This window comes from Rhinoderma darwinii, chromosome 3, assembly GCF_050947455.1.
Source record: "Rhinoderma darwinii isolate aRhiDar2 chromosome 3, aRhiDar2.hap1, whole genome shotgun sequence".
Lineage (NCBI taxonomy): Eukaryota > Metazoa > Chordata > Amphibia > Anura > Rhinodermatidae > Rhinoderma > Rhinoderma darwinii.
This window is the reverse complement of record NC_134689.1, coordinates 155,239,186-155,255,583: the sequence shown is the minus strand read 5'-3', so window position 1 is coordinate 155,255,583 and position 16,398 is coordinate 155,239,186. Positions and strand designations below refer to the sequence as shown.

The following is a 16,398-nucleotide window of genomic DNA, read 5'->3' as shown; positions in this document are numbered from 1 at the left end:
CGGCCCAGTGGGTCCACGTACCCAACGTGACAATGTGTTTATGTGGTTAACTGTGGGAATGTGGGAAATCTCTTTTCAATGTTATTGCATGGCTGACGTATGAGGTTATTTTAGAGTGTGTAAAAAAAAAAATAGAACAGTGAATTTAAATACAAGGTTGTGTAAATGCTTCTGGCTTTTTGGCATACCCTGTGTCTGGGGTTAAATAATTAGAGTTAGCTGTGTAAAGTCAAGTTCTAGATTCATAAATACGGCAGAGTCTTAATGTCTTCCAGCAAAGCATGGTTCTGAGCAGGAGGGGGAGTTGTGTGAAAGATGGTGGGGGGGGGGGAGCAGGAATGTGAAATGCTGCTCTCTCTCAAGTGAAATATTACAAGCACATTCTGCATAAATGATAGATTACAAAGTTACAAAGTGTGGACTGCTGGAAATGTAGCGCCAGGGATGAGGTGTCTTCACCAGTGCTGGCGCTCTTGCATTTTCAAGTATTATTCCATCTAAATTGCTTCCGTTGGGTCCAAAAGTAAGAGAATTAAAATACAGATATTAAAAATCTGACCCACCCCATGATTATTTAGAGATTAATAAAGAGTGAGACACAGGCTTTTGAAAAATTTATGTACACCCACACATGGCTTGTTGCATTGCAGTGGTTGGCTTGGCAGACGCTTTGCAATCTGCTTCACTAGATGAACAATTACAGTTGTTATTTTTGCTTTTACACATGCAGACAGGCAATACAGTATGCTGCAGTATTGCAGGACTGGACCCCGGACGCTGCTAGAACCCACTTGTTGCAGTATGTTGATGACTTACTTATGGCCTGTGAGTCAGAATAAGACCCCATGCACACGTCAGTGCTCATAATAACGGTCCATGATTACGGGCACGGCCAGCCACCGACGGCCACGAACAATCGTGCGCATTTGTGGAACGTACTCCAATTATAAAGTATAGGAGAATGGTCTGTAAAATAAAAAAATAGGACATGTCAATTACGCACGAAATCTACGGTGGTGTGCATGGGGACTAAGACTGCCTAAATGTAATCTTGAAAATGTATGTTGTTTTTGGCAGCAAACGGCTGCAAGGTATCTAAAGATAAGATGCAAATTTTGTCAGGAGAAAAACACTTTTCTAGGCCTTGCATATTCCAGGGGGCCAAACATTTGTCCCAGTCATTCCCGGACAACTTTTTTTGGACTGGTGGGATGCTGTAGGGAGAGGATGCAGCCCCTGACACCATGTCCAGACCAAATACCTGTCTGTAGCCCGCCTCACCGAGTTATGAGGTTGCCTTGTTTAGTTTGTTTTGAACCCTGCTAAAATACTTCCACAGGGTCCAAGAGGGGAGAGTAGTGACAAAACTGATCAGATACATATCAGTGTGACCACACAATTGTGTTGAATTAATGAGCCAGTGAGACAGAGCTAGGTTTACAAAATGTGTACGTGACCCCCCGGTAAATAACCCAGATTTTGAGTTTTTTTGTAGAAGATGATGCACAAAGTAAATTGCACAGAGACCACCCCCACCTTCTCGTTCTACTCAAGAAGAATATGTTCTCGTATGCAAAGACCTGTATCTTCCCTACTTCAAAGAATATAGCCAAGAAAATTCTCAATGAAGTTGTGTGTAAGTGACGGGAACAGATTTTATCCCAAGTATTGAACTGGTGTTTGCACAATGACTAAGATATCAGCAGTTCTCTAGATGCTATCCGAAAGTTAGCATTTATTGTGTAATAACGGTACTCATAAAGTCACAGTAAGGTAGAAAAAACTGCAACACACTGGTAAAAAGAGGAGTCTTTATTTCACCTTAAAAAACAACATTTCGACCCCAGTGAGGGTCTTTTTCAAGCATTAAAAAAACCAAAGTGCAAATGTGCAGTTTATATAGAGGAAATGACATCATGACACTAATTGCAAATGTCAGTACAGGTGTAACATCATCATGGACAAAACACACAATACATCAAAAAAGGTACAATACAAAGCATTACATATAATATAGACTATACCCTAGTGGATAGATGACCTGACCATCTAAAAAGAGCTGTCAAATGTTTGTTAATGTTCGATTTTTCATATATCGGCGTTCAGCCCTACTGCCCATGCGCAGGATTCAGTGCACATCATGGCAGCGTTCCCGTTGCCTGACAGCCGCGATCATGTGACCGCAAGCAGCGTCATCGAGTGCTGATCACATGTCCAGACTCTCCAAGTACATAGTAAGTCGTGATTTAACTATTCATCTGCCATACTTGCTTCTTGATGTAGCATAAAACCATGCATGGATGTCATCCTGAAGGAATATCACATTAATATATTAATTTAATAGTTTTAATCTTTCATTTGATATATTCTCTTATCTGAAATTTTAGCCCATAGTGTAGAATAGCTAGTAATTAATGTCCATTTTTGGCCCATAGTAAAGAATAGCCAACACTATACCCATTCATAGTGTCCCACAGCCTATCCATAGAGCAAACCATAAGGTAAAAATTGCACAAATATTTTTTTTTTAGACCAGTCACCCCTAATATAAGTACAGAAAGTAGAAAGTATCTCATTGACTATAGACCCAAATATAAATTGTACTATGGTTCAAGGTCCCAGGGAACAATATAATCTACAGATTAAACATATACATACCACCAGAGGGTATATAGAAAAGAGCAATTTATTATAGTAGATGACATCAAGAAAATATGCATGGCATAGAAGCAATAGAAATTTGAAAATATATTTTTTCTATCATATTGGTCCGGAATTCCATCTCCACAGGGTTTACAAGATCCCAATAGGTGCAAACAATCTAAAAAGAGAAAAAAATGAATTTTTATTTATTAAAAAAAAGAATCATAAAAACATCATAACAAATCTGTACGATTGTTAGGTACACACACTTAGGCTGGGTTCACACGAGCACATTAACGTCCGTAATGGACGGACGTATTTCGGCCGGAAGTCCCGGACCGAACTCAGTGCAGGGAGCCGGGCTCCTAGCATCGTAGTTATGTACGACGCTAGGAGTCCCTGCCTCTCCGTGGAACTACTGTCCCGTACTGAAAACATGATTACAGTACGGGACAGTTGTCCTGCAGAGAGGCAGGGACTCCTAGCATCGTACATAACTATGATGCTAGGAGCCCGGCTCCCTGCACTGTGTTCGGTCCGGGACTTCCGGCCGAAATACGTCCGTCAATTACGGACGTAATTAGTGTGTGTGCACATACCCTTAGATTTAAAACCAAACCTACAGCAACATGGTATAATCACGCATTCCAACATAGAGCTAGAGGAGAGAGACAATTTTAAATTCTCGATTAAGGCCTTTTGGCTCCAAACAATCAAGCTCATAGATCCAGCAAAGCTCCAACCTTTTCAACATGGCTTCCCTATCCCCTCTCCTACGTAACTCAGGGATCCCATCGACAATTCTAAATCTTAATTGAGAGACATTATGTCGATATTTATCAAAATGTTGTGGAATGGGTAAATCCAACTTTATAGTATAGTATATTTATGTTGGCTAAGCCTATTCCTGCAATGTAGAAGGTAGATGACAAAATCGGATCTACATGTAAAATACTGTTTTATTATGTATTGTTTGCCTGTACAAGGGTGTACAAAACTATTCCCCTTCTGCATGCTGTTGCAATTGCAGCAGCCCAGACAGGGGAAGCATCCTGTCTTACCGTGTCCAGAAGTTTTCTGGCCCAAAGAATCAGTCTTGACCAAACGGTCTTTTACATTTTTAGATCTTCTAAATGACATTAGTGGAGGACAATTAACCTCCAGGATATCAGGAAATGTTTGTGGAAGGATAGCCCAATTTTTCTTAACAATATTACCCAACTTTTTGCTAACATTGGAGTAAGTAGAAACAACTTGACTGCCTTCACCGATTGAGAAAAAATGTCCCCTATTTGAATGCTCCCTGTGAATGCTCTCTGGGACTGTGATGTGCTGCTGATCTCTTTCAATTGGGTACTCAAGAAGTGTTATGGGAATATTAAATACTGAGGTTAAGTTTCATATAAAGTTCTGGATCAGCGTGCTTTAGAATTGGACTATTGGAGGCATGTGTCAGAAAAAAGGTGTAGCAGCGTGTTATAAATATGTAAATCATAACTTCGCAGTGGAAGTAGATTCCCATTTTTGTTGTGAAAGGAAAATTTTAGAAAATAAAATTCAGATCAGAAACTATACATGGATCTGGTCTGTGTGTGCACAATATTATTTTGTTTTGCTGAGGATTGAACCTGCTATTTGACAACGAAATTGTGTGAAGTATATATAAAAAGAAGAAAAATCAGTTTGCATATATCACATTTAGTATACTGCTCAATGTTGATGTTTAACTTAAAGTTGTCATTTTTTAATATGTTCCTTGAATTGAATTACCTGATTAAGATCGATTAATGATTATGCTGCAAAAAGATTCTAAGGTAATGGGGCCTTTACCCCTTAATGATCAGCCTATTTTAAACCTTAATGACCAAGCCATTTTTTACGTTTTTCCATCGTCGCATTCCAAGAGCTATTACTTTTTTATTTTTGCGTCAAAACAGCTGTATAAGGTCTTGTTTTTTGCGGGACAAGTTGTTTTTTTTAATAGCACCATTTTGGGGTACATATAATTTATTGGTTAACTTTTATTACGTTTTTTTGGGGGGAATAGAGAAAAAAAAGAAATTTTCCCACACTTTTTTGCATCTTAAATCTACGCCGTTTACCGTGTGGAATAAATAACACAACAACTTTATTCAGCGGGTTGTTACGATTGCAACGATACCAATTTGTATAGTTTTTATATGTTTTACTACTTTTACACAGTGAAAACACTTTTTTTTCAAAATTATTTGTTTTTGTGTCTCCATATTTGAAGAGCAATAACTTTTTTAATTTTTTGCCGATGCAATTGTTTGAGGGCTTTTTTTTTGCGGGACGACTTGTAGTTTTTATCGGTACTATTTTGGAGTAGATGCGACTTGTTGATCACTTTTTATCACATTATTTTTAAGCCTGGATTCAAAGAAAACAGCAATTTTTGCATGTTTTTTTATTTTATTTTTTAAGACGTTCACCGTGCGGGTTAAATAATGTAATAAGAAGTTTATAGTTGGGGTCGTTACGAACGCGGCGATACCAAATATGTGTAACTTTTTTACTTTATTTTGTTTGTTAATAATAAAGCAGTTTGTAAGGGGGAAAAGTGGGTTTTTCATTTTCACTTTTTTTTTTCACTTTTTATTATACTGTATTTGTAAAGGATCTGCCAGGCACAGCTTTTGTGTCAACGCCCATAGGTAATCAGTCTGCACCTGCTTCTATGTCTGTGGGACTGACTCCATCTTCCACCACTCAGGATGGCAGGCTTAGGAGTGGGAGAGCCTATCACGGCCTGGCCAGACGGAGCTAGCTCCCGCCCTCTGTCTATTTATACCTGCCTTTCCTGTTCCTCCTTGCTTGTGATTCTTCTCGTTTGGTTTCCTGGCCCTGCTGCAGCTTCTGAACTATTTTACCCTGCTTCATATTGACCCTGGCTTACTGACTACTCTCCTGCTCTGCGTTTGGTACCTCGTACACTTCTGGTTTGACTCGGCTTGTTCACTACTCTCCTGCACTGCGTTTGGTACCTCGTACACTCCTGGTTTGACTCGGCTCGTTCACCACTCTTGTTGCTCACAGTGTTGCCGTGGGCAACTGCCCCATTTCCCTTAGCTTCTTTGTACGCTTGTCTGTTTGTCTGTCGTGCACTTACTGAGCGTAGGGACCGTCGCCCAGTTTTACCCCGTCGCCTAGGGCGGGTCGTTGCAAGTAGGCAGGGACTGAGTGGCGGGTAGATTAGGGCTCACTTGTCTGTTTCCCTACCCCCATCATTACAGTATTTTTTACTTTTTTACTAGTCCCACTAGGGGACTTCACTATGCGATTATCCGATTGCATTTATAATACACTGCAATACTTCTGTATTGCAGTGTATTATGCCTGTCCATGTAAAACGGACAGGCATCTGCTAGGTCATGCCTCTAGCAGGCATTTACTACAGGCAGACCTGGGGGCCTTTATTAGGCCCCCGGCTGCCATCAGAGACAGAGACACTCGGCGATCTTATCGCTGGGTGTCAGTGGAATGAGAGGGAGCTCCCTCCTTATCTCCAAAACCACTCACATGCGGTGCTCGCTATTGAGCGCCGCATCTGAGGGGTTAAACTGGTGAGATCGATACTAATATTGATCTCACCCGGTCGAGCAGGGATGCCCCCAGCCCTCAGCTACCTCTTGCAGCTGAGAGCAGGGAGATTTAACGGCTCCCTGCTCTGTTTATTTATTCCGATGCAGCGCCGTAAAAAGGCTATTTCATCGGAATAAAGCCTGTTAGTGGCCGCCGTAATAACACTATGGGGCGGACACTAACGCGTTAAGCCTAGGAGCCACATGGGATCACGGCGCCCTTATTATTAGTTAAGTAGTATGCTTCTGTGTTTCCTGCTCTACCCCTCTCCCCCTTTTATGGGCGTTTCTTGGTCCTTCCCTTTTCTCTGAGTTTATTGGCCTAGGTTGTTACCAGGAAAAACTCTGGATTCTCCTGAAATCTGCGTGAGGCAAGCTGTGGATCACCTTGATTGGCCAGCAGCAGTTTTCGGCAGGAAGGTTTCTTCTAAAAAAAAACTGAGCTTTGGCTGAAGAGGTGTCAGTCTGACTAGAAGAGGATCCGAGCAGCACCCCACCCTCCTGTCCACACAACAAGTTGCAGTCTTTTTTATTGGGTTGTCATCCATTTAAATATGGGTGGACTGGGTCTATTAATAATAAAAATGCATTTGAATAGGACTATTTGGCTTGAGTCTTCTGACTAAGCCCTTTGGTTTATGAGTTTAATTATTTGCTATTTATGTTTGTTTGGTAAACCTTAACCCCTTAAGGACGCATCCACTTTTCTCATGATATATTGTACTTTATGTTCGTGAAAAAATTTGGTCGATAAATTCAATTTTTTTTGTGAAAAACACCAAAATGTCGAGAAAATTAGCAAAAATTTGCATATTTCTCAATTCAAATGTATCTGCTTGTAAAACAGATAGTTATACCACACAAAATAGTGAATAGTTAACATTTCCCATATGTCTACTTTATGTTTGCATCATTTTTTGATCATCCTCTTATTTTTCTAGGACGTTAGAAGGCTTATAAGTTTAGCAGCAATTTCTCACATTTTCAAGCAAATTTCAAAAGCCTATTTTTTTAGGGAACAATTCAGATCTGAAGTAGCTTTGAGGGCCTTATATATTAGGAAACCCCACAAATCACCCCATTTTAAAAACTGCACCCATTAAAGTATTCAAAACAGTATTTAGAACGTTTCTTAACCCTTTATGCGTTTCACAGGAATTAAAGCAAAGTGGAAGGGAAATTTGCAAATGTATTTATTTTTTTGCAGATATTCCATTTTAATCCATTTTTCCTGTAATACTGAAGGTTTTTTTTTTACTAGAAAAACACAACTGAATATTTATTGCCCTGATTCTGCAGTTTTTAGAAATATCCCACATGTGGCCCTAGTGTGCTAAGGGCCTGAAACAAAGGCCCCAGAAGCAAAGGAGCACCTTGTTGATTTTTCAGCCTTCCTTTTCTTAATTCATCTAGGGGTGTAGTGAGCATTTTGACCCCCCCAGGTGTTTTATAGATTTCATTAGAATTGGGTAGTGAAAATGAAAAATTACATTATTTTCCAATAAGATGTAGATTTACCTCATCATTTTTAATTTTTTCAATAAATGAGGAAAAGCACTCCAACATCTGTAAAGCAACTTTTCCAGAGTACGGAAATACCAAACATGTGGTCATAAACTGCTCTTTGGGCAAGCGGCAGGACTCAGAAGGAGCGCCATTTAGCTTTTGGAGTACAGATTTTGCTGGATTGATTTCTCTGCACCATGTCGCATTTGTAAAGCTCCTAAGTCGCCACTACAGTGGAAACGCCCCAAAAGTGACTCCATTTGGGAAACTACACCCCTAGAGGAACTCAACTAGGGGTGTAGTGAGCATTTTGACTCCCCAGGTGTTTCATATATTTTATTAGAACTGGGCAGTAAAAATGAAAAATTACATTTTTTTCCACTAAGATGTAGCTTTAGGTCAAAATTTTTCATTTTCTCATCAAATAAAGGAGAAAAAGCACCATAACATTTGTAAAGCAACTTCTCCGGAGTACAGAAATACCCCATATGTGGTAATAAATTACTGTATGAATACACATCAGGGCTCAGAAGGGAAGGAGCGCCATTTGGCCTTTGGAGAGCAGATTTTGCTGGATTGGTTTTTCCTCACCATGTCGCTTTTGCAAAGCCCCTTAGGTACCAGTACAGTGGAAACTCCCCAAAAGTGACTCCATTTGGCAAACTACACCCATTGAGGAATTCATCTAGGGGTGTAGTGAGAATTTTGACCCCACAGGTGTCTCGCAGATTTTATTAGAAATGGGCAGTGAAAACGAAAAATTACATTATTTTCCAATAAGACGCAGCATTAGTTAAAAAATTTTCATTTTCTCAACAAATAAAGGATAAAAAGCACCATAACATTTGTAAAGCAACTTCTTCAGAGTAGGGAAATACCCCACACATGGTCATAAACGGCTATTTGGACACACAGCAAGGCTCTAAAGGGAAGGAGAGCCATTTAATATTTGGAGTGGAGATTCGTTTTTTGATACCAAGTTGCATTGAGCTATAGAACCAGTACAGAGGTACACTCGAAAAATTACCCCATTTTGGAAACTAGATCCCTCAAAGAATTTATCTAGGGGTGTAGTGAGCATTTTGACTCCAAAAGTGTTTTGCAAAAATGAGTACACAATAGATGTTGCAGATTGAAAATTGCCGTTTTCCACAGATATGCAATTTCAGTGCCCAATGTGTTGTGCCCAGCTTGTACCACCGTAGACACACATCCCATAAATTGTTAAGCAGGTTCTCCAGAATACAGTAATACCCCATATACGGTCATAAATTGCCGTTTGGGCACACTGCCGGGCTCAGTTGGACTACCATTTGGCTTTTGAAGCGAAGATTTTGCTTGGTGTTTTACTGGTATTTCAGCTTATAATGTGGGGGCATATGTAAGCTGGGCGGAGTACAACAGGGTGTATGTAAGCTGGGCGAAGTACATAAGGGTATATGTAAGCTGGGCAGAGTACATCAGGGCATAATAGGATGATGTAATAATGGGGTGAATGCATAATCCATGGATTGGTGTGGTACGCTGTGAACCATTCCTTTATGCACAGGCCAGGTTTATTGGGTATTATACAAAATATCTGCGCTATTGCCTAATCTTTGACTTCTTCACTAGCCCTATAAGCAGCACAAGGCCCTAAAGTTTCATCATCTCTGCTGCATCTACAGGGTCCACCTGTGGGGTCCAGCAAATGATGATGTGGGGTATTTAGTGAAATTCTACTGGACCTAAAAAATTTGTCTTTTTATTACATTTTTTCTGAGACAAGATGACCAAAAAATAAAATGCTGTCATGGTTTTTTTATTACATTTTTTTACAGTGTTCATCGGGCGGTAAAAATAATGTGATATTTTTACAGATCAGGCCATTCCGAACGCGGCGATACCTATTATGTATAGTTTTTTTTCATGTTTTCAAATTTTTTCTAATTATAAAGGAGTTGATCAGGGAAAAAGGGCGATTGTTGTTTTTATTAGTTAAAACTTTTATTTATTTATTTTTCTTTCACATTTTTTTTTACTTTTTTCACTTTTTTTATTACACTTACCTGGGGACTTGAAGATCTGGTCTTCTGATCCCCGGTACAATGCACTGCACTACTTATTTAGTTCAGTGTATTGTAGCTGTCATTCTTCATCTGACAGTTAGCCTATTACGTCATGCCTCGGGCAGCACCTAATAGGCTTCCGTACCTGGGCAACCAGGAAGCCTAGCAACAGCTTCCTGGTTGCCATAGCAACCATCGCCACCCACGATCCATCGCGGGGAGGGCAGGGGGGTACAGAGGGAGCCCCCTCCCTCTGTCAACCACTTCAATGCGGCGGACACCATTGACAGCCGCATTGAAGAGGTTAAACGGCAGTGATCGGCGGTAACTGCCATCGCCGCTGTTGCAGCGGGACGTCAGCTGTGTATTACAGCTGACAGCCACTGAAGATGAAGCGCGCACAGCCATCTTTATCTACAGGGCGTGACTGTACGCCCTTGTGCGGGAACGCACTTTGAATCTGGACGTACAGTCACGCCCAAAACCGGAAAGGGGTTAATAAATACTGCGGCCTTATTTATTCCAAGTGATCTCTTGTGTTTTTATTTATTTATGTTTATTATTATTATTTTGGTTTATTATGTGAGTGGCGCCTGTGATCCCATGTTCTCCACAGAAAGTGTCCAACTGGGAGCAGAAGGCGTGAAAAACAGATTCTAACAGAATGTGGATGTATAAGGAAGGTAGATCGGTAGCACCCAAGGCACACTTGATGGCACTTGTATTGAGAGTATGTGGCCTCACATATGCCTCCAACACTGCAAAGATAGGATTGGTAAGATCTAATTGGTATGTCCCGGGTTTTACAAATGTTGCTGCTAAATTCTGTTAGAGCTGTCTGATTTGCCTACAGAACAGTCCTGGCAGACTAGTGCCAACCTTCCCTGCACACCTATCTCCCACGGAGATACCTTGAGAGGCCTTCTCAGGGAATACAAATTGTTTCCAGCTTCCTAAAGTTAGGATTGTGTATAAGTGTGTTAATTTGTTCTCAGAGTGGGTAAAAAATTGTTTGAGACACTCTTCAGATAAAATATATACCGTATTTTTCAGACTATAAGATGCACCTGACTATAAGACGCACCCAGGTTTTAGACAACAGAAAAATAGGAAAAAATTTCCAAAGAAAAAACTATTGGTTAAAAATAATTATTTCTTCGGTTTCTCGCGAGATCATGCTTGCTGTAATTAACTCCCACATAAACGTTACCGAAGTGTCAGGAATGTTAATAGACATCGCGTCCAGGCTGGAGGTGATGTCTATTCACTCTCAGGACACTTCAGTAATGTTAATGTGTGAGTAAGTGACAGCACATGTGCTGAGTATATGAATGGAGAGAAGTGCATGACGCTGATTGTTCAGTGTCATACACTTCTCTACAACACCCACTTGGTCAAAAAGTAAAAACTCGCCCAGTTGTCTATTAAAAAAGTCATTAGCATAAATCTCAAATCTCGTAACTCCGTCAAAATTGATAGTTTTTCTAAATAAAAAACACTGCTGTGATCTACATTACAGCGCCGATCACATTATGTAAAAGATAGGGCACTTATAATGTGGTGACAGAGCCTCTTTAAGCCAGAATGTTGCACTACATGTAATTGTATGACTGGCACTTCATGGAAGCCTTATCTGTGTTCAATTGTAATGCTAAGCAGCTTCCCCGTTATGCATGATAGGTGTTTAAGTGGATGCTCCGCAGTATTTTATATTTAGATGCTACTCAGTATTTTATGTGTGAGCTCTCTCAGATAACATTGTGTGCATCCTGATAAGAACTGCCGTTTTAACCTGCCCTTTTATCGGTAAATATGCCCTTTTTCAGTGATTTATTGTAAATTTGATATAATAATTGGATATTAGCTGCATCACAGTCAGGCTAGCAAGTAGTGAAGCAATTATGCAGGTGGCTTACCCTATGTCCCCTTCTGTTTGGATTCATTATTTTGTTAAATGTTATGTTATGAATTCTTGTATACTTATCTTTACTGTAACTTTGTATATTTTTCACACATCGAAGCTCATGAATACTGCTAAAAATATAAAATAAAACATTGTGAATATAAGATTTAGTATTGCTTTCTTTAAGCAACTGATTATAATTTAAATATAATGGTGGTTTCTCTTGGCTCAAATACCCACAAAATCTCTCTCAGACCGGAGCAGGCAAAACTAAATTGGGTATGATCCAACAAATACCCTAAATAGCATATATAAAGTACAGTGAAGTTTACCGCTCAGACGGCACTGGTAACAGTCCAATATCATTCAGTATAGACACTCTCTCCCAGAAAAATGCAGTGGACAGTCCGCAATCCAATGAGGGTGTGGATGGTAATTCTTATCCTTGTAGTTCCACCAAGCTCCTTATCGTCTCCCTCCACATTCAAAGAACTCCTGGTAGGAAAAGGATCTTATGTCTCTAATAGATGGAAAAAGGAAGACACATAGTGCAACACCCTCTGAAAAAGATTGCTCCACGCCAAGTTTAATCCATACTCACAGAAGTAACAAGAAATAAAAGCATCAAGGTAAGTAAAAATCTTTAAAATTTCTAGGCGGCACGCCAAACACTCTCGCCCGACCCTGGGTTTCGCCCTTCCGGCTTCCTCTGGGGCATGTGTGACGTGTCTAATTAACAGGTTTATATAGCCGCATATCATTTAAATTTACATAAATTTACATACATAAAAAATGGTTAAAAAAAAAACAAAAAACATATACACCCACAATGATCTCTGCAATATATAGAGATAATCTGATCTTACCATCATAATCGTATACATATATATACACTTTTATTATTTTTATATAAATGCCTAATCTCTTTAAAAAGTAAACATGCCCCAGAGGAAGCCGGAAGGGCGAAACCCAGGGTCGGGCGAGAGTGTTTGGCGTGCCGCCTAGAAATTTTAAAGATTTTTACTTACCTTGATGCTTTTATTTCTTGTTACTTCTGTGAGTATGGATTAAACTTGGCGTGGAGCAATCTTTTTCAGAGGGTGTTGCACTATGTGTCTTCCTTTTTCCATCTATTAGAGACATAAGATCCTTTTCCTACCAGGAGTTCTTTGAATGTGGAGGGAGACGATAAGGAGCTTGGTGGAACTACAAGGATAAGAATTACCATCCACACCCTCATTGGATTGCGGACTGTCCACTGCATTTTTCTGGGAGAGAGTGTCTATACTGAATGATATTGGACTGTTACCAGTGCCGTCTGAGCGGTAAACTTCACTGTACTTTATATATGATTATAATTTAAGTTGTGTTCTACAGTACATCTCATACAAACACTTGTTCTTGATTAGTCATATTTAATTACATTTATAGTGCTATTGTAATTATAGTCATTCTAACAATGATCTAACATATTGAAATTAGACAAGCAGCCATGGAAAAACAATTGCGTGTCTATCTATAATATGAATTCAAACTTGTTAAATAATGTGGCACAGTGCCAATCTATGGTGCATGAGATTGGCTGGAAGATTAGTGTCCGCATTTCACTGTTAAGTCATCAGTAATTGGCCACAGTTTACAGCGAATTAGCGGATCTCATTGCGGGCAAATGGGATTTGGTGGGATTTCAAGTACAGTACAGTGCAGTGCTCAAAAAAAACAAAAAACCTCTGTCAGCCTGTCAGAATAAGTTACTCTTTTGGACAAGTGAATGTGGCTCCACTGTATTTTTCCGGTACACTGTGGGTTCTGTACAGAATCCTGAAGAAGTTCCTGTCCTTTTACATAAAAAGCGATTTATCAGTTTCCATCAGCTCTCTCTCTCTCTCTCTCTCTCTCTCTCTCTCTCTCTTTTATTTGGAAGGACTTGCTTTACCCATATATCTGTAAATATTAGCTGTAGGTGCTTGTTTTTTTTTTTTTATCTTCATATATTTTGTTATTTTTGGTTAACATTTTGGAGACCTTAGATCCCAATACTAGCTTTCCATATAGGTATGATCTCAAATTACAATATTTTTACGTTACAATAGTCGCACCGGAGACCCATGGCTGCACCTAGCCTTTCTGCTGTCTTAGACAAACTGTGAACAGGACATCCACACATAGAAAAATGATATTTCTGTTTACACATTGTAGAAATCTGTTAAATACAAGTGTATAGAATTTATAAAAATCCAGATCACATAAAACATAAATTCTGTAGTGTATTACTTACCTGCAGATATCTTCCCGCACTCACTGTATTACACTCATCCATTATAGACCTATATGTACACATTCAGGAACAAAGGCATTCACAGTCCATTAGCCCCATTCCCCCACTGCGCCATAAATGTACGTTGCAGGGATGGCATGGGTTCACCGTGCTACAACAGCTGGGATCGGAGCAAGCTCCAATTCTGGACGTTTAACACCTTATATGCCAGAGTCAATAGCGACTGCGGCACCTAAGAGGTTTTACAAAGGCAGGGGTCTACCTCTGTAAACCCATCAGTGCAATTGAGGGGATGCGTTGAAATGTCATGTCAGCCAGGGGCCTAACAAAATTTCCCAGGTCTGCCATGAACATGAGCCTATCTGGCCCCGCCGGAGGCGCACTCACTAATAAAAAAAATAATACTGACAGGCATGATACACTGCAGTGGATAAGCAGTGCAATGTATTATGTAAGTATTATGTAAGTAAGTTCCAAGTAAAAAATATATATATATGTTTTCCCTTTACAAAATTGTTTATTAGTGAAAAAATAAAAAACCTATATAAAATTGGTATTTCCACATTGGTAACTACCTGAACTCTAATATTATAATTTTATTTATCCCGCATGTTAAACGTGGTAAAAATTTTTTTACAAAATAATGTCAAAATTACTGTTTTTTGTTCATTCCAAGTCATTAAGGCCCAAACTAGGCCACGTCCTTAAGGGGTTAAAGAATGAGTTGGGAGACGGTGGAAAGTTGGGAAAAGTTTACCACTCACTTTTCCACAAGAACCAACCTTAATAAATAAATGCGGTACCAAAACAAAACAGTCCACCAAGGGTTACATTCTTTAGATGTCTCTATCATTAAACTCTGCAGAAAGAAAATTGCCCGGTGCCATAAGACTCTAGGATCATTACTGACACCCCAGAAGCCACACTCCTTATGCAAATTAGAACATAGATTGAATCCAATATTTTTGGGTCAATAATATAAATACATTTCAGACTGCATAAAAGTACTGAATAGAGACTGCGCCAGGTCACACTGCCTTAAAAATAATTTAACCCTTATTTTCACAGCAGAAAAAAAAAATCAGCAAAATCAGTGGCATGCTACATATTTTTGCGGATTCTGCAAAGAAGAATTGGCAGATAAGCCCTATGTACATTAGCCCTATTGAATAGGGCTATTTTTTGTGCAGATCTTCGGCACATCAAATTGCAAATCCTTGGCAGATATCTGAGTGTCAGCCTTGAATTTCTGCCACGGATCTTGTAGTAAATATGTGTCGAATTTGCATATGGCAATTCTGACACGTGTGAACATACCTTAAAGTCTGAGCAACCCCAAATAAATGCAAAGATGCAAAGACTATCCCCCCCCCCCAATAATGAGTAAGTCAATCAACTAATTGCAAGACAAATGGGTGGTGAATAATATACTTTTTGACATATTACCTGACATGATGGTTGGGAAACCAGAGTTTTCCTTCTCTCTCGGGGCCCCTTCTACAGTTTTGTGCCTGTAGTTGAATTTATGTAGAGGAAAACCACATCTCCTGCTCAGACAATGGCCCCCTACTCCCTCCAGGCTCCTTTTTCAACTTGTATACTCCAGTAGCTCAATCCCAATAGGAGAAAATGGTTTCCTAGGAAGGATTTACAAGGCAGGATGTTCTAGGAAATGATCAGGATGAACAATGTTTCTAGTGTTATTTTATGTATTTTTTTTTATCTGTCCTTGAGTTAGCAGTCGTCTAATGCATTATGTAATTACATTCTGTTGCGTTGTTCCTATGTAATATACTATATCCCGTATTCACTAAGACTGGCATATTTTACACCAATCTAAGTAAATTACAGAGTTGGAGTGATTTATGCGGTAGCCAGCTGTAGTCACTCTGGTCAGGCTCTTTCTGTACTGCAGTTTGTGCTGGCGTGCTCTGTCCTCTTCAGGCTCTGCTGACTGGCTGCACCTCTGCTGTGACATCATCTCCCAGGAATATAATCTAGTGGGGGGCACATAAACAATGGTACACACTTAGCGTACCTCTGGATATAAAAGAAAATGATTTGAATTGTTTGCAAAAAATTGTTTTTTTAAATCATTGTGTTAGGGTATATTGTAGGGTTGCCAACCTCCACTTCTGGACAACTGAGCTAAAATTCACGGAAAGACCAAAATTTTTACAGACACATTACAAAATCATTGCCTGTGCACTGTGCAGTATTCTAGAAGTAACTCACCAGTCACAGCTCCGCTTGTAGCTTTCCCCCGCTAACTTAGGTGATGTTTTCTCTGATTAGAGTCGTTCACTTTCCCCTTTTTTCTCCATCCGGCCCAGACCGCTGTGACGACTTATTCAAGCCATGACTCTTCTCTGCAGAATTTGACACACAGACATGTTGGTTTTTCGCTTTTCCAGCATC

General features: G+C 39.7%; 1 long non-coding RNA gene across 1 annotated transcript; it reads right to left on the bottom strand.

The window, feature by feature from the left end:
- Positions 1–1,813: 1,813 nt before the first annotated feature.
- Positions 1,814–15,851, bottom strand: LOC142747891 (uncharacterized). The gene is made up of 3 exons (XR_012882083.1): positions 15,427–15,851; positions 2,659–2,821; positions 1,814–2,308 (listed from the first exon to the last, which is right to left on the bottom strand). It is a non-coding gene; the product is annotated as an uncharacterized LOC142747891 (long non-coding RNA).
- Positions 15,852–16,398: the final 547 nt, after the last annotated feature.